The following is a 23,591-nucleotide window of genomic DNA, read 5'->3' as shown; positions in this document are numbered from 1 at the left end:
TAGGTTTAATAGTTTTCGTGATATAATTACCTTTTTTTTATATTTAAACAAAGGATTGAAGAAGAAAAATAACTTTTATAATGTAGGGAGATTTTAGGGTGCTATAATTAGTTTTCGTGTTAGAATTACTTTTTTCGTGTTATAATTAGTTTTCATGTTATAATTTACATTCAATCCATCAAGTTTTGTGAGGAAGATTTTTATAATATAGGGAGTGATTTAGGGTGCTATGAGTAGAGGAGGGTATAAAATGCACTGATTTTTGTATATTTGAAAAGCTACTGTTAACTCTTATAACTTTTTAATATTTTTTTAAAAGTGATTGTTAGTGGAGGAAAAAGAAAAGTGTAATTATAAAGGTATAAAAAAGTATTATTTAATTGAATTTGAGAGAGAAAATAATGATTTTAGTTAGTGTTTGGTATGAGGGAATGGAAATGGAATGGAATGAACGAGGGAATAAAATGGACGAGGTAATGAAATTGATCTTACCATTCCATTGACATGCTTGGTTACCATATGAGAATGTCATGAATTATTAATTTTTATTTTTTGGTAAGCTAGAAAAAGTCAGAATAAAATAAAATTGTAGTGAGTGACGGTGGGATGGTGGTAGTGGGTGGAGAGCAGTCATGGTGGTGGCGAGCGGCGGTGACGGTGGGAGGGAGCGATTGGTGGTTGTGATAGTGGGTGGTGGTGGCTGTGGCAATAGTAAGTGGAAGGGGGCGGGTGGTGGTGATGGCCAGGATCGATGGTTGATGGTGGCGGTGGTGGGCGACAATGGTAGGTGATAGCGGTGGTGGACGACGACGGTAGGCGGTGGTGGGCGGATGATGGTGGCAGCGGAGGAGATGGTGGTGGTGTTGGGCGGTGGATGCGGGTGGTGGCCGATGGCAAAGGCGGTGGTGGGTGGCGAAGGCGGTGTGAGGTGGTGGTGGTGGTGAGAGGACAATGGGTAGTGGTGGTGGGAGAGTGGTGGAGGTGATATAGTGTGAAAGTGAAATGAAATGACAAAAAAAACTATAAGGGGTACTGATTCCATTCCATTGACCAACCGAACACATTTTTTCTCATTCTATCATAATAGTCCATTCCATTACGCCTCTCATTCATGCATACCAAACACTAGCTTAGTGTAATTTCACCCGAAATACTTCATTTCCTATATGGTCTATTTGTATGTGTCCACACACTCACCTCAATATCCTCATGTATTTTATCTCCAGTTTTCACGTTCGTGTCTACTTTAAGGCCTATAGGTAGGGATAAGCTTGGTTACAAACCGGTACAAATTCTGAATTTCTTAAAAACTTGGTGGCGGTACCTATGTCATAGGCAAAAATTTAGTAAATACCGATACCGACCGGTAACAATCACAAATTTCCCGATCCCGATTTCATTTTAAACTCGGTACTAGTACCGGTAAAAAAATGCTCAATTTGGTACCGGTTCTCGATACCATTTACTCATCTCTATCTATAAGTTAGGTTCGTATAACATAGTTGATCGAACCACAACCCGATAAATAAAGTTTTCCTTTTATTTTTGTTAGGAACCAGTTGTCACATAATTCTCCTCTAAATGAAAGACCAAAATAACCTTATACTACATGACGGTGATAGGAGAGGGTATTTCCAGTTTGTTTTTAGGGCAAAATACGAACAAAACTATTATGGTGTTTGGAGTGGTCATCGTTCCACACAAAAGCATATTTCACCCTCTCTTTCCTCCATATTTGCGTTACATCAGGTTTCCATAATTCTTCCACTCAAATTCTTCTTTTAAGCGCGAAAATAGTAACCTTTCACCCCAATCCATCTTTCACTCATTTTAAATAATTAAAATTAAAAAGAAAGAAAAAAAAACTAAATTAACATTATTTTTTAAAACTTAAAAACTCATTTATAAACTAAAAATTACATCATTAATTGAAATAACATAAAACATAAATTACAATACTAAATTCGTAAAAAGATAGTAAAAATTTCAAATCAAGCTAGCAATATTCGACGTGCGTACCCCGCTCTTAAGGATTTTTCTTTGGCCTCAACGAACTAAGGTGGTGTCCCCGGTCTTCCTGATACGATCCTACCACCCCGCTAATACTCCACCACCTATTAGTTTCTTAGAGCTAAGTGACTTATTTATTTAACCTTTTCAACATAAAACCAAATAGTAAAAAAATCTAAGTCAAACAATGATATACAAATACTAAAGTAAAGGTTACATTCGAAACCATTCAAAACTACATGTTTTAACACACTCCATCAAATTTGCATCCCCAAACCAAATTCACCATCATCAGTATACTTTCCAGCCGCCGACTTCTTCGGTTCTTATCCGATCCTCATCCCTTTTGGATAAGGCAAATGAGTGTCGAGAGTTCCAGTGATGATTGCAAGTTTATTATTGATGACGAGGGTAGCCCAAGGAAATAATAAAATGGCTGAAACACATTAACAAGTACATGAACAGTACCCACGTGCTACAGTACGATGTCAACTCACTGATCAAATCACTGTTCCCTCTGAGCAAGGGACATGCTCAGATAAAGTATTATTATTTTAATCATGGACCAATGGTCCAAAGCTTCCCGCCCACAAAGGTCAACCTTCTAAGCGAACTGGAGGTCAATTAGTTTGTACACTGGACAAAAGGCTCAGTCTCTCTTTCTATATAATGAGAACTTAGCCATAAACAAGAGGACAACAAGATCTGGGCAGATATCATACTCTCCCTGATCTTCTCTTCTTTCTTGAGAAATATGCTCTTAGCTTATTTCTTTCTTACTTCAATAACTTCATAGCTTCATCAAGAACATCATCCAAAACCGATTCCAAACATCTCGGTCTTGGATCTTCGGTGAACTATAACAACTAACAACAAACTAGTGAACCTCCTTCTACGTTTTGCAAATGTAGAGGGACACCACGACCTGCGTTAGGTTAACTTGAACTCTTGAAGCTTGTTAGCCTAACCAGTCCATTCACTATCATTGGTCTTATCTTTGTTGTAGCAACAAGTATACACCCAATTTATCGTTACTTATATTTTTATTGATTCATTATAGATAGAACACAATGGATTTAGAAGTTCAGTCACAAGAGGAAGCTTTTGAAATAGAACAAAATAAAGATATTGATGTAAAAGGGTATTTGATCGTCAATAGCAGATCCAATGTTGAAACAGAGAAAAGAATGGGCGTACATATGGGTTTTGGGAAAGGTTGCAAAAGTCTCTAGTACCCAATCGGTCGACTAGGGAGTTGGGAGTACTCCGCCTTATTCAGAGAGTACTTGGAGATGGCTCACCGAGAACTCGGCCTAGGCGAGGATTACTCGTTGAGTACTTGGCGCCTAGACGCGATTTTTACAACCAGGGTTTTGGGTTTGAGAAAGAAGCAAATGATGTCATGGGAAAGGTTTTCGATACTCTTAATGATGAATATTAATAGCCGATCATGATTAATTCAAAATTCAAACTCAATTGACTAGTCTTTGGTGGTTGTAACTTATTTTTGTAAAGGAGAAATTTACTCCACAATAGTTGCTATCCTTCTGTATATATTATTAATATAGTTATGAAAATAATCATTTAAGATCAATTCCGTTCATGGTATCAGAGCTAGGTATACCTTGCCTAGCAACCATCGAGCATCCTACCTTCCTCTTTCTTCTTCACCATGACTGGCTCTTCCTCAAACTCCTCCTCTGATCCAACAACCACCCCGTTGCATACTCTTTTACACCTCATAACCATCAAACTCTCTTCCACAAACTTCCTTCTATGGAAAAATCAAGTTGAACCAGTGCTCTCTTACCTTAACCTCCTCAATCATGTTGATGGCTCTTCCGTTGCCCTTCCCTCAACCCTCACCGATAATAATAAAACCATCCCCAATCCCGCCTTTATCACATGGAAGGAGGCTGACCAGCGAGTTCTCCTCCTCCTTCACTCCACCTTAACCGAAGAAGCCATGGCAGAGGCCATTGGCCATACCTCTGCCTACCATGTTTGGCAGGCACTTGAGCACGCCTACAACCACCAATCTGTTGAACTGATGCACACACTACGTGATACCCTTTGTCAGTTACAAAAAGGGACATCACCTGTTGCTGAGTTTGGTCGCAAATTCAAATCTCTATGTGACCAGTTAGCTGCAATCGGTTATCCAGTGACCGACGAAGATAAACGACATTGGTTTCTTTGTGGTCTTGGCTCCTCATTTGAAAGCTTTTCAACCTCTCAACGAAACGTCAAACCCCCTCCACCGTTTCGTGAACTACTCGCTCAAACTGAAAATCATGAGCTTTTTATCCAGACCCTATCCGGTCCTTCCACCCCACATGCCGCTTTCTCTACTAAAACCCAACGATTCCTGTCTCACTCCAAATCATCTTGTGATTCCGCATCCCGAGGTCGGTTTCGGGGATCCTCTTCTTCCCACCATGGTCGTTCAACTAATCTTAGGCGACTACCACACTGTCAACTGTGTAGAACCGATGGCCATTATGCGAGTGCATGCCCTAATCTCTCAAGTTATGCACAACGAGCTGTCCCACTTGATGCAAATATTGCTCAAGCTTTCCATGCTCAATGCAACATGACTCAGAACACCCCTGACTGGACCGTCGACTCCGGAGAAACCGCTCATATGACTCGATCCACTGATGGTCTTGACCAATCCCATGCTGATTCGGGTAATACACTCGTCACATTCGGTAATGGGCAATCTTTACCTGTTACCCAAATTAGTAACACTAAAATAAATAACATACCACTTCATAACGTACTTGTTGTTCCAAATCTGTCAAAAAATCTACTTTCTATTAGTAGAATGATTCCCCTGTTGATGTTTTCTTTTCTAATAATTTTTTTCACATTCAGGACAGAAAAACAGCGGTGGTCCTCGCCAGGGGCACATGTGAAAACGGATTTTATGTTCTCTCTCAAAGTCACAAGTCGTTTGTTGCTCCTCTTGCTGCTCCTCATCTTCTAGCATCTTTCAATAAATGGCATAGTCGTTTAGGCCATGTTTCGTTTGATGTTATTTCTGTTTTAAGTAAACTTGGACATGTTTTTGTCACTTCTTTGTTGCCCAAACCGGGTTTATGTTCATCTTACCAATTATTTAAGGCTCATCGTTTACCTTTTATTGAGAATAATAACGATCATCGCATGTTTTGGATTTAGTTCATTGTGATCTTTGGGGTCCCGCACCCATGTCATCCACGGATGGCTACTTGTATTATGTTATATTTGTGGATGATTATTCTCGTTTCACTTGGCTTTATCCGCTAAAATACAAATCTGATTTCTATAATATTCTCACCACTTTTCTAAACTTTGTGCAAAACCAATTTGCATACAATGTCAAAGTTTTTCAAAGTGACGGTGGTACCGAATTCACAAATCAAAGGGTTCAAAATCTTTTTCACCAATGCGGTGTTCATCATAGGCTTTCATGTCCACATACACCACAACAAAACGGACGAGCCGAACGCAAACACCGTCATATAACCGAAATAGGATTAGCCATGATGTTCAACTCTCATGCACTGGCTAAATTTTGGCTTGATGCTTTCTCTTCCGCCACATACATTATTAACCGTCTCCCGACCCCTTTTCTTGATAACAAATCTCCATTTGAAGTACTTTTCAAACAACCACCTTCTTTTGCTACTTTTCGGGTGTTTGGTTGTCGTGTGTATCTGTATCTAAGAGACTACGCCAAGCACAAGCTTCTTCCACGAAGTGCCCCGTGCATCTTTATTGGTTATAGTCCTAAATATAAAGGCTATCGATGCCTTGAACCGTCCACTTCGCGGGTATATATAACACGACACACAAAGTTTGATAAGGACACGTTTCCATTTTCTGGGAATATTCCCATGGTTGATGAAGAAAAGCTTTTGTTATCAAACTTTGATGACAACATACCTCAACCAATTATTAACTCAGACATTACCAAACCCATGTCTCATAACACTCAAAACAATATTTCCACTCAAACAAAACCCATGTGCACTATTTGTCCACATCATCCCACTCCAACCATAACACCAAACCCCACCCAATCCACAACCCAAGATGACCAGATCATAAACGACCCAATCACTCCAGCCCCCATCAGTTCATCTTCTCCATCTAACACTACACCTACATCTCAACTCAACTCTACCATTATGTCTACTACCACCATTCCTACCCCACCCACTCAACCTTTCTCAATTCCCACAAAAACAACAAATACACCACCCATAGACCCTCCAACAACCTCCATTCACCCTATGAACACCCGTTCTAAATCCGGAATCTCCAAGACAAAATATTTTTCCGATCTTACGAATGTTTCCACAAATAACCTCCATCATGCTCTATTTGCTACCAACATTCCAAAAGGAGTCAAAACAGCCTCCAAAAGTCAACACTGGGTGAGTGCCATGCATGATGAACTTGATGCCTTAAAAAATAATCATACATGGGAACTTGTCAACCGTCCCGCCAACTCTAATGTCGTTGGTTCAAAATGGATATATCGTATCAAATATAAAGCGGATGATTCTCTTGATCGTTACAAAGCCCACTTGGTTGCTCAAGGTTTTACTCAAGTACCCGGACTTGATTTCTCTCACACGTTCAGTCCCGTTGTAAAGGCATCTACCATTCGTGTCGTGCTAAGTCTTGCCACCATCCACGGTTGGCAACTTCGTCAACTAGATGTAAACAACGTGTTCTTAAACGGGCATTTAACAGAAACTCTTTACATGGAGCAACCACCGGGTTTCATCGATCCAAAATTCCCTAATCATGTATGTCGACTCAAACTTGCTTTACATGGCCTTAAACAAGCCCCACGCGCTTGGTTTCAACGTTTGAGCACCTTTCTTACGTCTCTCGGTTTTAAATGTAGTAGAGCTGACCCGTCACTTTTCATTTATAAAACCGATAACGTCGTAATTTACCTCCTTGTTTATGTCGATGATATCGTAATTACCGGTAATGATGCTCAAGTTATCAATGACTTCACTGTTCGTTTACACAAGGAGTTCAAAATCAAAGACCTTGGTAAATTAAACTATTTTCTTGGTCTTGAAGTCACTCAAAATTCATCTGGTCTCTTTCTAAGTCAAACTAAATATGAATTTGATATTCTTTCTAGAGCTGGTTTACTTGATGCCAAACCCGTGGCAACTCCACTTACCACCACCGACACTTTCACCTCCACCGGCTCCCCGTTTCACGATCCAACTTTTTATCGTTCCTTAGTTGGTGCTCTTCAATACCTCACAATAACAAGACCAGACCTATCTTATGCCGTTAATCAAGCCAGTCAATATCTCCAAAACCCAACCACCGCTCATTTTCAACTCGTTAAGCGAATCCTTCGGTACGTTAAAGGCACTCTCTCTTTTGGCTTAACTTTCGACCAACCCATCAAAACTTCCTTGGTAGGATACTCGGATGCTGATTGGGCAAGGTGCATTGAAACAAGACGATCCACATATGGTTACTCCATCTATCTTGGTGGCAACTTAGTCTCTTGGAGCGCAAAGAAGCAACCAACTGTATCTCGTTCAAGCTGTGAGTCTGAGTATAGAGCTATGGTAAACACTACCGCTGAGATCATTTGGCTAACTCACCTGTTACGTGAACTATATGCTCTTCCACCAGACTGCCCTACCTTATTGTGTGATAACAAAAGTGCACTATTTTTAAGTCAAAATCCCATGGCACACAAACGAGCAAAACATATTGATATCGATTATCATTTTATTCAGAAACTAGTTGCTGCAGGTCGTCTACAAACAAAATTTGTTCCTACCACGCTCCAGGTAGCCGATATCTTCACAAAGAGTCTACCTCGACCTCTGTTCGAACGTTTTCGCGCGAAGCTTCACGTTGGACCCCTACTTGTTCTCTTGAAGGGGGGTAATAGCCGATCATGATTAATTCAAAATTCAAACTCAATTGACCAGTCTTTGGTTTTTGTAACTTATTTTTTTAAAGGAGAAATTTACTCCACAATAGTTGCTATCCTTCTGTATATATTATTAATCTAGTTAATGAAAATAATCATTCAAGATTAATTCCTTTCAAATATGATTTCTACAATCGTTATGAGTTGGATTAGGAATATGTGTTTCTTCGGCTTATAAAATTAAGACGACAAATGAGCATTATGAAAAACTATACGTATGCAAAAAAGATGGTTTTAAATACTTAAGTGTAATGGTTCTAAATGAGATCTTAGAAATTATAAGGACCAGATGTAAAGCATTTATTTGGATTCCAAAAAGTAATGATGACAAATATTGGTTGGATAGATTTAAGATTCACATAACCATGAACTAACTCTTGCCGCAAGTCTGCAACCAAAGTAATGAAATACCGGTATCTGGAAATAAACGATGATGGCATGTGCGCACAAGAAAACCCAGGAGGAGATGTGAAGGAGGATTTAAGGGATATAGTAAATTTAACTTTTTTATGTCCGAGCTCCATTAATAACTTTTCAAACCAAACACAATACAATTTCATGTTGGAATTAATTCTAAGACCATGCGTAGGCAAATAACTATGCACCCGTGGACGTTTTGTGTCACGTGGCGTCAAGTAAGTTTTTCAATGTTTTGAGAAAAAAGTGGTGCGGTCAAAACTCTCATCAAAACTCGGCACCAATCATTACCCAATTATTTATTTGTATTTTGTATTTCTATTTTTTAAATTAAAATTACATTAAAATATAAAAACTATTCGCCTTCATCTTTTTTGTCCCCTTTGTCTTCATCTTAACAATTAAATAAAAAAAACCCCTGATATTGGGGCAAGTCTTTGATCTATTTTAAAAAATATTGGGCAAAGTCTTAACAATTAATGAAAAGCCTAATATAATATCATAGGGGTGACAATCTTGACATAAACCCCTTTCAAATGAGTCAATTTAAGTTGTTTTAAAAGTTAAATGAGTTGGTTTGGGTAAAAGGTTTTAAATAAATGGGTCAAAATGAGTCATTTGAAATTCCATCCTTTTATTTTCGAGTCAAAATGGGTCGATGTGGGTTAGTGTCCTAAGGAAATGTGACAGGTTTCGGATCAGAACGGGTTTTCGTACAAGACAGGTTTCGGCACGAAACGGGTTTCAGATCGGAACGGGTTCCATTCAGGTTTCAAGTCAACACGAGTTTTCACCCGTGACGTGTTGGGTTTTGGTTTCTTTCTGGTCGATTCCGGACTCGTTTTTGTTCGTTTTTTCAGTTTTGTTTTTGTTCGGTTTGAATTCTTTTAGTTTCGTTTTGATTGATTTTTTAGCTTTTCGATTGATGTGGTCCGGTTTTGGCTTTTTCATCAAATCCAGTTCGTTGTGCTTCTTAATTTCGGGATTGAGTATTCATTTGCATCTTCATCTTCCGTTTAATATTCATTACAAAGCTTCAAAGTTGTTTTCATCTGAATCAAATCTCTATTGTGCCACTGTGAAAGTGTGAATCAAGGATACCTTGATTGATCTTCAAGGTATATTATGTTTCTCTGTACTGAGTATGATTGTAGAAAGTTGTTATAACTCTACTGATGCACTTCGGATTCTAGTTTATTAGGTATTTTTTACAATTTTTTATCTCAAGAAGAAGTTTGTGTCTGTTGTTGTTGTTCGTCAACGCAGCCATGGCTAATCGATCTCGCTAATTAAATATGAAATTCAAAAATCTCAATCAACCCTTGATTACGTTAATTCTTAATATGTTATTAGTATAAATATATGCAAGAAAGATTTATTTTCAACGCACATATTGGTGGTGCTTGGATGTGAATATAAGATTATTGTAGTACTTACGTTTGTTTAGTGTCAAAATAAGTAGATATGGAGTAATAGTTCAAAAGTTACTGTAAATTTAGCAATTGGATTCTCTTATTCAGTTCATCAGACTTTTTCTATACATCGGTGAATGATGTCATTGTAGGTTGGTTACTTCTTATATCGGGCATAATTCTTTTTTTCATTCATTTGTTATAACGAGTATCATTACCATAATGATATGCCAAACTACCAAGTGAATTCTTGCCACGTCTCCATCGAGGCGCGCATGTGAGCTTTTGAATAAAGGATAAAACTCTTTTTGTCCCAGACTATTAGCTAGACTATTAACTGATAGCTTAAACCATAGACCGAACAACATGATTCTTATTTATATAGTTGTATTTCTTTTAATGTTGATGTTATTTGGTTTAAAACAAATTCGTATTAAATAGGTTGTGATTTGAATGAGTTCGGGCAAAACTGGTCGTTTTAAAACATTAATTAATTTGTTTTGGGTCGAAACGACTATAGGTCATGTAAAATAAGTTCGGGTCGAAATGGGTCTTTTTTTTTAAAACCATCCATAAGGCTATAGTATAAGGTTAAGATTAAATAATCTCCTTCAAGGCAAGACTATAACTAACTCGTAACTCATTAGTCTGGAAGATTGGGTACTGGTTGGTGGAAAGGGTGCACTTTTTTGTCACACCCCGGCTTAAGGCTTAAGCGTATGACCAAAAGTTGGTACATGTTTTGTAAATACATCAGAGTTTTGGTTTATTTTAGCGGAAGACTTTGGTTATAATAAAATATTAATTTATTTGAAAATTTCTTGGATAATAAAAACCCGGGTGTTTGATTTATAAATCATGTTTAAATTTTGTTTATAATATTTTAATAATTTAAAACTGAGTCATCTCTACCTTGCGAGCGTCTATCTTCATGAATGACTATAATTCCTTGCTACCTGTACTAACACGTTTCCCTGCAATGTGGAGAAATACGTCAGCGATGTGCTGGTGAATCGTTGACTCTAAAAATATGTAAATTACCGTTACATTACAAATACAGTTTTCTTGACAAGCTCAGCGGAAATATTTCTACTTCCCGAATCTGTACCACTGCCCTACACACACAAAAGTGTTCCCCGAGGCAAGCAGCCCTTAATGGAGAACTAGTTATGAGTGTTAGCCCGCGACCACGTAGCCTTTTACTGTTTAGGCTGAACAGTTATGTTTGGATCCAGACACATGTATAATCGGTCTGAGTTGATTTTATTTTCTACTTTATATTATAATGTTTTAGAGATCACGTAATCTCATGTAAACGTTGACTGACTCTTTAAGACAAACACTCGTTTATCTTATAGAGTATAAATATGTTTTGACTGTTTCTAAAGGTTAACGTATTCACCTGTACCATCGGTGTGCGTTTGAAACCTTGACTGTGAATGATTCACCTATAAAATAGGTTTATATAAATACTCGGATCATCTCTTGATCCAGCTACATACCTTTAGTCTGGTTTTAATAGCTTTAAACCTTGGCTGATCATTAGTTTGAATAAAATATCAAGAGATGTAGTCTTTTGTTTATTTACCAAATCATATGCTGAGTTTCTTCTTCATGAAGAAACATCTATAATCCGTTTCTTCTTCAAGAAAAAACATTCATTGACTACTATTTTTGTATGTAAAATCTTATGTTTCTTAATCATAAAGAAACAATGTTTTGAATAAATTCCTTGTATATGAAATGCTACGTTTCTTAATCGTGAAGAAACTATATTTTGATTATATCCTTATTGATATAATGCTAAATATTTATGTTTCCCGTGTATATTTTAATAGTTTTGTTCGTTTTTAGTCGAGATTCGTATACTACTAACGTTTTTATGTTTCGTAGGTTCCGGGGTTTGATCGTGATGAAAAAGGGCGAAAAACGAGCTAAAACGAGCTGAAACGGAGATCCGGAACGCATCAGGAAGGAACCGGACAGAGAACCGGCCAGACCGGGGCGGTCTGACCGGCCCCCTTGGTGGAGCACGCGTCGCTGCGCGGAGGGGAAAGGCAAGAAGCCCTTAGCGCGGCGTCTAGGCAATGCTGATGGGTTTTTAATTCGTTTTTGGTTATTGTCGGGCCTGGTTTTCACTATTTAAACACCTTTAACTTAAACCTGACATAACCTGAAGCCACCAGCCGATTTTGGAGAGTTCTTGGAGCTATTTTACGCGTTTTTTGGTGATTTTGAAGGCGGGAGAACATCCGATGAAGAGCTACACGTTCACGTTCGAGTTTACGGGTTTTATCATCTTCGATTCCCCGTTTCTTATACTTTCACCATGTTTTCGTTACTATTTGTTTTGTTTGATTTAGATTTTAATATGCTAGACTAAATTACATAGACTGCCTAGGTCGTGATGAACCTTAGTTCGGTTTGATTTTATTTGGATTTTCTTTTCGTTATGGATATTATGTTCTAAGTAAACGGTTGAGTTTTATTTAGTTGATGCGTATGATTGCTTGGTTTTGTTTACTTGAATTTATTGTTTCACATTGCCCTTGTTGATTGTTTCATAGGATAGAGTTTTGTTAGGTCATCTACTGTGTGTTCTTGACTAGTTTATGATTGATATCGATTAAGATCATAGAAACAATAAAATCAATTAAACAAATAAAAGTGAGCTGCTAGTCTAAAAAGCTGTAAAGTGATAGGCTATTAATAGATCTTTGCTTGTCGGGATTGCTAGATTTAGTTCTTCGTAAGGAGTCCGTCTAGATTTGATTTTCAGCTTAGTCTACTAAATTAATTAGGTTTGCTTTGCTATCTTTTGAATTCCGCGCTGTAAGGTAGGTTTTCGTCATAAAAGATACTTAGACATAAGCAATTAAATAACCGTAAGGAAGTTTAATATAAAACTGGTGAGTCTTAAAACTTGTTAGAAATCCATAGTCGTCTTCTTGAAATTCAAGGGTCTTGTTCGGGTTTTCTGTCAATGGTCTATTTTATGATCCCGGTTCCATAACTTGCGTTTTTCCATTTAAATTAATAACCATAACTTTGAGGATTCCGGCCTGGGTAGTTATTTTAATCATCTGAATCAATCTAAGTTTTCTAAATTGTTTAGTAGTTAAAACTAAGTAGGGTTTAAGTTTTATTAGTTAATTAATAAGTAATGATTATGTTTTATTATTATTATATTAATTAGGGTTAGGTTTAATTAGTTTATTATTCGTTTAATAGTTAAGTAATCATTAGTTAATTATTATTAGAGATTTAATAGTTAGTTTAAATCCCCCTCAAATATTATTAATAAATAGTCGCGTCTTGTAGTTGAGTCTAATTTAGCTAATTTACGTAATTAAAAGAGTCTCGTGGGTTAGATATCCGGACTTACTTAGCTGTACTAGAGTCGACCGGTTCACTTGCCGGTTAGTAGTTTAAGGGTCTAGAGTATTACTTAGTGTCTAGATTAGTATAATTTTAGTTATTTATTTTATAACTACTTTTAGCATATCACGTATGAATGAAAAATTATGTGTTTCTTAATTGTAAAGAAACATTACTATAATCTTTTGTATGTTTGTAGCTTATGTAAACATGATGTGCTAAAAGTAGTCAAATAATTTATTAACTAAAATATGCTAATCTAGACACTAAATAATAATTCTAGACTCTTAAACTACTAACCGGCAAGTGTACCGGTCGACTCTAGTACAACTAAGTAAGTCCGGATATCAAAGCCAAGAGACTCTATAAATTACGTATACTAGCTAATTAGACTCGACTTACTGACACGACTATTTAATAATAATATTTGAGGAGGAATTATTAAACTAATTAACTAAAACCTTAAATAACGATTAACTAATGATTACTTAATTAAACTAATTATTAAACTAATATTAAACTAATTAAACTCTAAACCTAATTTATATAATAATAAAACATAATCATTATCTTAAAACTAATTAATTAAATTATAATAACCTTAACCCTAATTTAATTAAACTAATAAACAATTAAGAACTCTTAGATTTATTCAGATGATAAAAGCAACTACCTAGGTTAGAATTCTCAAAGTTGCGGTTATTAATTAAATGAAAAACTCAAGTTATGGAACCGGGATCATAAAATAGACCCTTGGCAGAAAACCCGAACGGGACTCTTGAACTTCAAGAAGACGCCTATGGATTTCTAACAAGTTTTAAGACTCACCAGTTTTATGAATTAAACTTCCTTACGGTTATTTAACTTATGTTTAAGTATCTTTATGACGAAATCCTACCTTACAGCCAGGAAATTAAAGATAGCCAAGCAGACTCAATTAACTTAATAGACTAAGCTGACAATCAAACCTAGACAGACTCCTTACGAAAAACTAAATCTAGCAATCCTAGCAAACAAAGATCTATCAATAGCCTATCACCTTACAGCTTTCTAGGCTAGCAGCTCACTTTTATCTGTTTAATTGATTTTATTGTTTCTATGATTTTAACCGATATTAATCACAAACGAGTCAAGAACACACAGTAAATGACCTAACAAACCCTATCCTATGAAACAATCAACAAGGGAAATGTGAAACAATAAATCCAAGTAAACAAAACCAAGCAATCATTCGCATCAATTAAATCACACTCAACAATTTACTTAAAACATAAAATCCACAACGAACAAAATCCCAAATAAAATCAAACCGAACTAAGGTTCATCACGACCTAGATAGTCTATGGAGTTTATGTAACATCCAGAATTTTCAAATAATAATATTTTACATATTATTTCTTATAATGGAAAGTTACTTGAGTAAATAGATAAATAGTAAAAAGCTAAAAAGGGAAAGATAAGGAGGTTAATTAAAGATAATTAATCATGGACTAAAAGGGAAAGATGGGCCTTAGGTTCATGGGTTTAAGGGAGTATTAATACCCCTTAAACCCTAAATCTTTCCATTTCCATCCATCTTATCCATTTTACACCACAAAAACACACACAAACCTTCCCTTTTCGGCCGCAACCTAGATCAAGGAACCAAGATCAAAACCAAACCTTTTATTAATAGATCTTTGGGATATAAGCAAGATACACGATTCAAGATCATAAACAAGCTAACCCGAATCCTAAATACGATTAAAGGTATGTGCTTTAACCTTAAACTTTATGCTTTTATGATAGGTTTGCCATGGAACTTGACCTTAGAGTAGATCGGGTCTAGATGTTTCATAAAGTTGCAAACTTGATGACTAAAATGGACCTTTGCAAGCTTAAGGTTATGAACAGTTCATCAAGTGAACCCTAGATCTAGCCTAGAACATTTTAAACCTATAAAGGTCCAAACTTTATGCCTAAAACGGGATAGATATTGAAGCCACAATAGTAATGGGTGTAATCGGGTATGAATGATGATGATAAAGGGTTAAAAGTTCATGATTTGAACCATGAAACATGTAATCTGGGCAACGCATAATCATAAGATAGATAAATGAGTTGAACTGGGTGTTCTCGGCCACCTTGTGAACTCGGTCAGTAAGTGTTCTTGGTGACCAAGGGTTCTCGGCCATTATGGGAACTCAGTCAACACGAGTTCTCGGTCAACCCACGTTCTCGACCAAGCATAAGATTTCGGTTAACACGAGATCTCGGTCAAAGCCTGAGTTCTCGGCCAGGATGGGTTCTCGGTCATGAGCTGGGTTCTCGGATGTCCAGTTCTCGGTTGGGTTTTGGGCCTGAATCCAGTTGGGCCAAGATGGACAGTTGGGCCCAGATAGTGAACAGTTGGGCTTGAATTAAGTAAATCCATAAGTGTTAAGCCCATTATCTTAGGCTTAGTAAATAAGCCTGATGCGTGCGTGCTAGTGGTATAAAATATGAAAGGATGGAATGATTTGGTTTTGCACAAGATCGTGTTTTAAATTTATAAAAGTGATTTCTACAAAAACTAAACACACACAAAATAGGCAAGTGTACCTATCGTATATGTAGAATAGTAATGGTAAGAACCAAGTATCGATACGTGGACACACAGGTTTCTAATAATAATCGTTGTTTTACTTCAATCGGAGGTTTTAATCATTTTGGGGTTGATTTTTAAACTTTTTATAAAATATAAATACTTATATATATATACTATATAGGTGACCGAGACAAGAGATTCTAAACGAGTTGTTCAATTATGCGAAGGTTACCATCTAAGATCAAGAATCCACTCCATTTTTAGCGTTGATAATTAATATGTAGACATGTGATAGACTTGCCGTAGCAATATATGAGAGATGGCTCCTTAAACCTTAAGTGAGCATCTTCGGCACTAAGGAGATGGTATGCGCATTTTAAAGTCCACCCTTTCCTAATGTCATACCATCTCAATGATGTCGATTTGAGTTGACAAGTAGTTTCTTAAAGTAGAAAGATTAGGATTGACTTCGATTTCTCAAATACCAATTCTAACAACTTCGGGTGGTTGTAGTTCATCACACAACCTCCCCTTGGTTGATTTATGTAGGTTATAATTACACATTCCATTAACATATGGTTTCTTTAACTAATTTGATATCCTAAGCAAAGCCATTTTCAGATTACCAAGGTTTAGAAAAATACACCATAACTTATATCTCATCATTTCTAAGTACAATATAAGGATCCATGTTTCGATAATGTATCAAAGTATTTCTATCATTCAAGAACATGAATCGATGATGAACGAATGCCAATGATATTGACAACCACCAACTTTGATTTAGTGATTTAAGATGGTGAAACATTTCTCATCAAAAGATAATTGTAATATAACCATGTACTTTACTAGACTACATCACATGTCTTGATTAATTATCAAGTAAAATAAAGCTTCTTCATAGATTTTAGATGGTAAAAGCAGTTTAGCTCATAATGAGCATAATGATGAACATTAAGATGATTGATAACAACAAATACATGATTAAACTTAGAGCAATCTAACCAAGTATAGATGAATCCTTCTTCTTAATGATGGTAATGATGGTTGATGATGATGATTAGTGGTGATGACCTCCAAGCCTTCAAAATCTTCACTAGATCTTCAAAGTGAGTGTTAGTGTGTGTTTTTATAAGTGAAAACCGGAGAGAACTCTTTTCAAGGCACACTTGATGAATGCAACATGAGCCACTATTTATAGGCAATCTAGACGATGAGGCACGGCCCCGTGTATTTTTATGACATGTGCCAGATTTGTTTTGTCTTTTGTGTGAGGTGGCAACGACCCCGTGGTTAGTAGGCACGGCCCCGTATTGTTTAGTGACATGTGCTCAATTCTTCTTTGTCTTTTCTTCATTCCCGTCCACGACCCTGTGCATGCTGAGCACGGCCCCGTGCTTTTGCTTCCAGATTTTGTCTTTTCTTGTTTCAGAAGCATGGGGGCGTGTTTCTTGAGACATGGGGGCGTGTTTCTTTGTTTTCTTGTGTTTTCTTCTGTTTTTCTTCGTCTTTTTGCTTGTTTCTTCGTTTGAGGCTTGGTTTCACCTGAAATTATATTTATTATGATAAGTAGTCTTTTATGCTATGTTATTAGATAGAAATTGCAGTTTTTAGAGATTATTTGATACCGAAAAGATGTATATTTCTATGTACATCAAACATCCCCACACTTGAACATTGCTTGTCCTCAAGCAATCGTCTTATAAATGTTCTCTAAAAACAGCAAATTTAGATTATAGCTATTCCTTAAGTGAGCTCCAAGAAGATGAGCAAAATAACCAATCTTTATGTTTGTGATAAAAGAGAAAAACTTCTGTTTTTATGAGTTTCCGTTTATGCAAAAAGTCACATTCTCACAATGTTCACTCACAATCGGTTTTATATCTGATTATACCTGTGATGTAGGTATGTGAACACTCTTAGCCAAAATGCAACATGTGATAAATAAGCTTGTAACAAGTTCAAATCTCCACCTTTTGAAGGGTCGCATAGATCAGAAGGTAAAAAGGGGTTTTGGTTTAGTGTGAGTAGGGATTGGTATTTTGTGGTGGTTTAAGGGTTAATGGTAAATACATCTTCTACTGTTCTTCGGGAGTTTGAGATGTCTTCATTGGTTAGCTCTTTTTTTTAGATGCCTAATGACTCTTTTAAGGTCAGATCGTCAAGACCAGTTTTATCGAGGATGTGGATCAATTCTTCCTCAATCCTGTTCTGAATATAACTTCCAACTCTAATTGATCGTTCGGCTTTGAGCCTAATAGCCCCCACCCTCATTAGTTCGATATATTCATGCTGAGACTGAGTTTGACTTTTTCTACATCTTCCTTTGTGGGACCAGTTTCCGCAACCTAAGCATCGTTCATATATTTTTGCTCTTCTCTTCATTGCGTTTTTGAAATTCCAAAGAATGGTGGCCTTTGTTCGTTTTGGAGCCACTTTTTCCTCACCTCATTGTTAAAGAGAAAGATTATCTCCCTAAGTTGTAGAGGCAACCTAGGTTTTGTGAAGTGTATGCAGCAAAGGAAATTGAAATCGAAAGAATGCATTTCCAGTTCTTTAGGGTCTGCCGCTAAAAGACCAGTGTTGTATTTTACCGGTGGAAATGGATAGGGTGATTGGGTTTTTGGGTTTTGTGGTTTTGGTAATGGGTTTGTGTCACTATTACCTTCTCCTTTATACAACGCTTCGTGTGGTCTTGAAATGAATAATTGGGACAAGTTCTAAATCACACGAAACATATGACTCACTCAAAGCTTCCGAAAAAATATTTATATGGCATGAGGTTTGTCTCACAGTAACGTAGGAATTGGGTATTAACGCTATATTTTGCATAAATTTATTCTCAATATTACAAAACTTTTTCTTACTTTTTCACTTTTAAATGATTGGTTTTATTGCAAAAACTTTTCTTGGAATTCTTTTTAGGTTTAGAATAATCTTTGTATGCTACAAAAATATTTGTTTTAGAGATTTATTATAATTAGTTGGGCAAACAATTGGTCAAGTAATTCCCCTCCCCACACTTGAATCTCACATTGTCCTCAATGTGATAAGATTCATGGAAATATAAAAATTTTAATTGAGTATTATTGGTAAACTGGAGAGTTACTTCCCTACGGGTTAACGAAATTTTGACAGAGCGTCCCCTGTTTTTCGTCCGTTTTCCTGTTTTTGTACCTGTATAATATAAAACTGCAAACATCCACAAACAACCAAGCATAACTACTGAAAATTGGGTATGGAATCATCCATCCCTTGCCCTATCGGGCTAAATTAGTACCTAATAAAATGTCTTTGGCACTCATGGCCATAGTAGTATCCAAACCAACACAAACACAAATAAACAAGTACGACGAAAAGTAAATTGTTCAAACACAAATAATGATAATTTCATGAAGTAACACCAACCCATGCCCGTGCCTATGCCCAACTACCTGTGCCGTCAGTCATCAGTTACCCGTGTCCGGGTCAAACGGTCCCCACTGCCTGTCCATGTGATAGCACAATCGCTCAATCTCTCGCCTTGTTTCTTCATACTCGGCTGCTCGCTATGCATCGGAGGCAGCCATTTGCTCATTGATCCTGTTAAATGAGGCGGTAGTGTTAGCTGAGAATTGATCGATTAGTCCATATATACCCTCCAAAGAGTATCGGCTATCATGTGATGAACTGGGGCCGGCCCCTGATGAAGATGGGCCTCCTGTTTGATGGTAGGTGCGGCGGCGGTGTTGTCTGGGCGGTGATTGTCGTCTCTCATGCACATCCTGTATCATCATATCTGACGGGTCTTCGGGTCCCAAACCTGATTGTACTTGTCAAAAAATCTCCACACACCCGGGCGGATTTGCTGAACCATCTGCATGCTCTCACAGTAGTCAAGGTTGAGAGCTATCGAGTCTGGGCTCGGGGTTCCTTCTGTGTCTGAACCATAGGCTCTGTAGAGGTTGTAGATCCAGGGACCACCAAAGATCGGGGTATTTCCTCAGGAAGTGGCATTTTACATGAAAAGCTTGCAGAATAGCATAGTGATATTGCATGGTATTTCGTTTTTCATGCAGTATAATGCCCAAAGATCCCTTAGGTTGACAACCCATTCGCTCTGACCTCTAGCTGTGACGGTATGACTCAGCAAACGGTGGATGTACCTCATGAGTGGGTCACGCAGTGTTGTGCTCTTCGAAACGCTCGGCCTATAGCTTGCTGTTCCATAACTCAACTGTTCCCAAGCTTCGTCCCTAATGGCACCTGCTTCAGCCTCGTCATCCTCACCTTCATCTGTAAAAGCCGTTTTGGCCTCGAACCAGATATCTGTGTCAGTTTCCTCGGTTATGTAGATACCCAAATCGATTCCCAGTTGAGTGACAGAGGTTGTATGCCAAATACCCCCACATAGGAACTCTATTGCCTTGGTATCCCACATGTCGAACCTTTTCTTCTTCATGTTGAATGAGGCTAGAAACTTCTTTGTAAGTTCGATTATTGAATCCCCTGTTTGCTCATAAACTCGTTTCCACGGTCTTGTGACGATGTTCTGGTAGCGCTCCCATTGGTTGACTTGTCTGAGGGTTTCTTCGCATGCACGAAAGTGAGCTTCAGGATATCTATTATTGAGATAGGTTAATCTTTCGTTTGCCGATCGGTCCTTAGTCCTTCGGTTTCCGAAGACTAGGAATGCATAAAACTCTTCCCCATACTCGGCCATCTGCAATTTAAACTTAAATTAGTCTAAGTTCATAAAAAATTTCCAATTTGCTTAAACAGAGAGCAAAGCACGGTGTCGTGCTTTCTGAAGCACGGCCCCGTGCTGCTGCTTCTGGTTTAGTTTTCTTTGAAGTTTAACTTTTTGTTGACCACGACTCGTGTTGTTTTTGGGCACGGCTCGTGTTTCTAATACCGATTTCTAACTTACTTAGACTCGAACCTTCATTTCTAACCGGTTACATCAATTGGGTTTAATGGTTTGTCGGGTATTTATTCTTATACCCAAAACCCGAATTGTTTCTTTCAATTAATCCCTAACCATCAAACAATCTACAATATATTCATCATAATCAATCATAATAACCCATACCCTTTTCAGGGTTTGACCCGATTTGGTCGATTTGAACAATTTTAGGGTTAATCTAAACCTAGAATGACGAATCTGAGTAATGCAATTGTTAAATTAACATACCTTAGGTTTAGAATCAAAGATTAGATGAATAAATTCGTAAAATGGTCGAGGGTCGGCGGTTTTTTTTGTTCAGAACACAGTGAAATTAGGGTTGGATGTGTGAGAAAGTAATTTTATTAAAGGTAAAACTCGTAACTGCTGTTTGACCAAAAACACGGCCCCGTGCAGTAGGAAGCACGGTACCGTGCTACTAAGTGCAGACAGTACTGTTTTGTTTATTTTGTTTATTTGTCGAGCTTGGTTCGTTTTTAACTGGTTTTTATTTATTTTCTGGTTATTTTAACATGGTAATTAAAAATCCTAAATTTCATTAAAACATAAAATTAAAGACATAATTAAAGATAGATGAAACGAAAAGTACAACAACAATTCTCGAGTCCTAACACATAGTACTAGCGGAAGCAACACGAAACGAAGTCGGAACTTCAACGGCTACCACCCCCGAACAAGTCCTGGATGTGTGGTGGTGCTCGTTTGGCTTCCAAAAGTTCGTTAAGCTTTTTGTTGAGCGTGACGAATTCTCGGTTGAGAAAGTTAAGTTTGGAAGTCACATCTTTGTGGTGGACATCCACAACATGGAAGTTCTCGAACCTGAGCAGGTCGACTTTGTTAATCAGTTCGACCACTCGAGCCTCAGTTTGCATGTTGCTCTCAACTTGGTCTCTTACGATGCATTGAAGCCTCATGATTTATTCCTCAAGGAAGGAAGATTCATGTTGTTTCCCTTTCTTCACTGGTTTCCATTCAACCCGTTTTCCTTCCATTTAGGTAGTTTTTGTTTGGGGTGAATGGAATAGTGAATTTATGCATGCATTATATAGAGACTGGAAAGTTGAACACGGCACCGTGTTCTTGGAAGCACGGCCCCGTGCTGCTAGAAGAATAAATGTTTCTGATTCAGAAAATTGTACGGAGTCAGCGCGTATCATGCTGAAGATTCTGGGTGACCACGACCCCTTGCTTAGGGAAGCACGGCCCGTGCTTTTTGTCACAGTGATTTTTCTTTTAATTTTCAACATGATTCATGATCCTGAATTTTTAGAGTGATGTTTATTGTAATAATTTGGAAGTTTGGTCATCTAAAAATTACTTTTCATTGAATAAAGATCCTAGAACAGTTACGGGATAAGCCCGTGTTTCCTAATAAAAGAAAATAATCGGGTTAAGCCCGAAGTCCTAACGCATTGTGCTTAATGCACTTTTTTTAACATATAAAAACATAAAATTAAGTTTCCTGGAGCTCTTCGAAATGTGCTCCTCCTCCGAATGGTCCTGGTGGTGGAAAATACGTGAAACCAAGAACTTGAAACTGGAGTTGTTCGTTAATGTCTCGGAGTTCCATTTTCATGTTTTCCACCGATTTGGTGAGTTGCATGAGACGCATCTCTGCGAGGACATTCATTTCGGTGAGTTCTCTCACGAGTTCTTGAAGTTTCAAGAGAAGCTCGGTTTTGGAAACATGGCGGGCATCGTTTCTCGGATGTCGGGAAACGGGAATTACATCACTCATTTCAGTTGGCATGCTGAATTATCAGAGGTTTTTGGTTTTGGTTTTAGTTTGTTGCAAGGAATGCAATGACACAAGGTGCCTTTTATAACCAAACAGGAGACCGAGCACGGTACCGTGCTTTTAGAAGCACGCCCCCGTGTTTTTGCTCTGGCAATTTTGTTATAAACCAGTCTGACTGAGATTTTTGCAGCGTAGATGCCGGCCTGCAATTTTAGGCACGGGACCGTGCTTTAAGGAGCACGCCCCCGTGGTTTTTCTGAATTTTTTTTATCAAGTATATTTACAAGGCCTATTTTTGCGAAGGTCTTGGCCAGACCTTGTTTCCTTAAAGTCTTATTTAAAAAGTTTGGAGGGTTAGTACCTCCAAAAATTCTTTAAGTGTACCGTCGATGTATGGTTTTAATTGATGTCCATTGACTTTGAACTTTTGGCCGTTTGAACTTGAAATTTCGGTGGTTCCATAGTCAGAAACTGTTTCAACTAAGTATGGACCTGTCCATCGGGATTTCAGTTTTCCTGGGAAAAGACGTAAACGAGCGTTGTATAACAGTACACGATCGCCGACTTGAAATTTCTTGTTTCCTCTTAAATGGGCGTCGTGTATTCATTTAGTCTTTTCTTTGTAGGACCAGGAATTTTCTTAGGCCATCGCTCTCAGTTCCTCGAGCTCACGAATTTGATCTACCCGGTTTGCTCTGGCGGGCGTTAGATCACAATTCACTGCTCTGAGAGCCCAATAAGCTTTGTGTTTTAATTCTACTGGTAGATGACATGCCTTCCCGTAAACGAGCTTGAAGGGTTTCGTTCCTATGGGAGTTTTGTAGGCCATCCTGAGGGCCCACAATGTGTCATCTAACTTTTCTGCCCAATTTTTGCGATTCATCCCCACACTTCTTTCCAAAATTCTCATAATTCCTCGGTTTGAGACCTCCACCTGCCCACTGGTCTGTGGGTGATATGGTGTTTCTAGTCGGTGGCGAACCCCATATCGTGCTAATACCTTGTCCATCAGGGTGTTACAAAAGTGAGTACCTCTGTCGCTGATGAGGGCTTTTGGAGTACCGAATCTTGAGAGTAACTTTTTCAGAAATCGTACGACTACTCGAGCATCGTTGGTGGGAAGAGCTTGTGCCTCCACCCATTTAGACACGTAG

Source organism: Bidens hawaiensis, unplaced genomic scaffold (genome assembly GCF_021521415.1).
Source record: "Bidens hawaiensis isolate Kalapana, Puna unplaced genomic scaffold, B.hawaiensis_p1.1 tig00005467_1, whole genome shotgun sequence".
Lineage (NCBI taxonomy): Eukaryota > Viridiplantae > Streptophyta > Magnoliopsida > Asterales > Asteraceae > Bidens > Bidens hawaiensis.
This window is presented reverse-complemented; position numbering follows the sequence as displayed.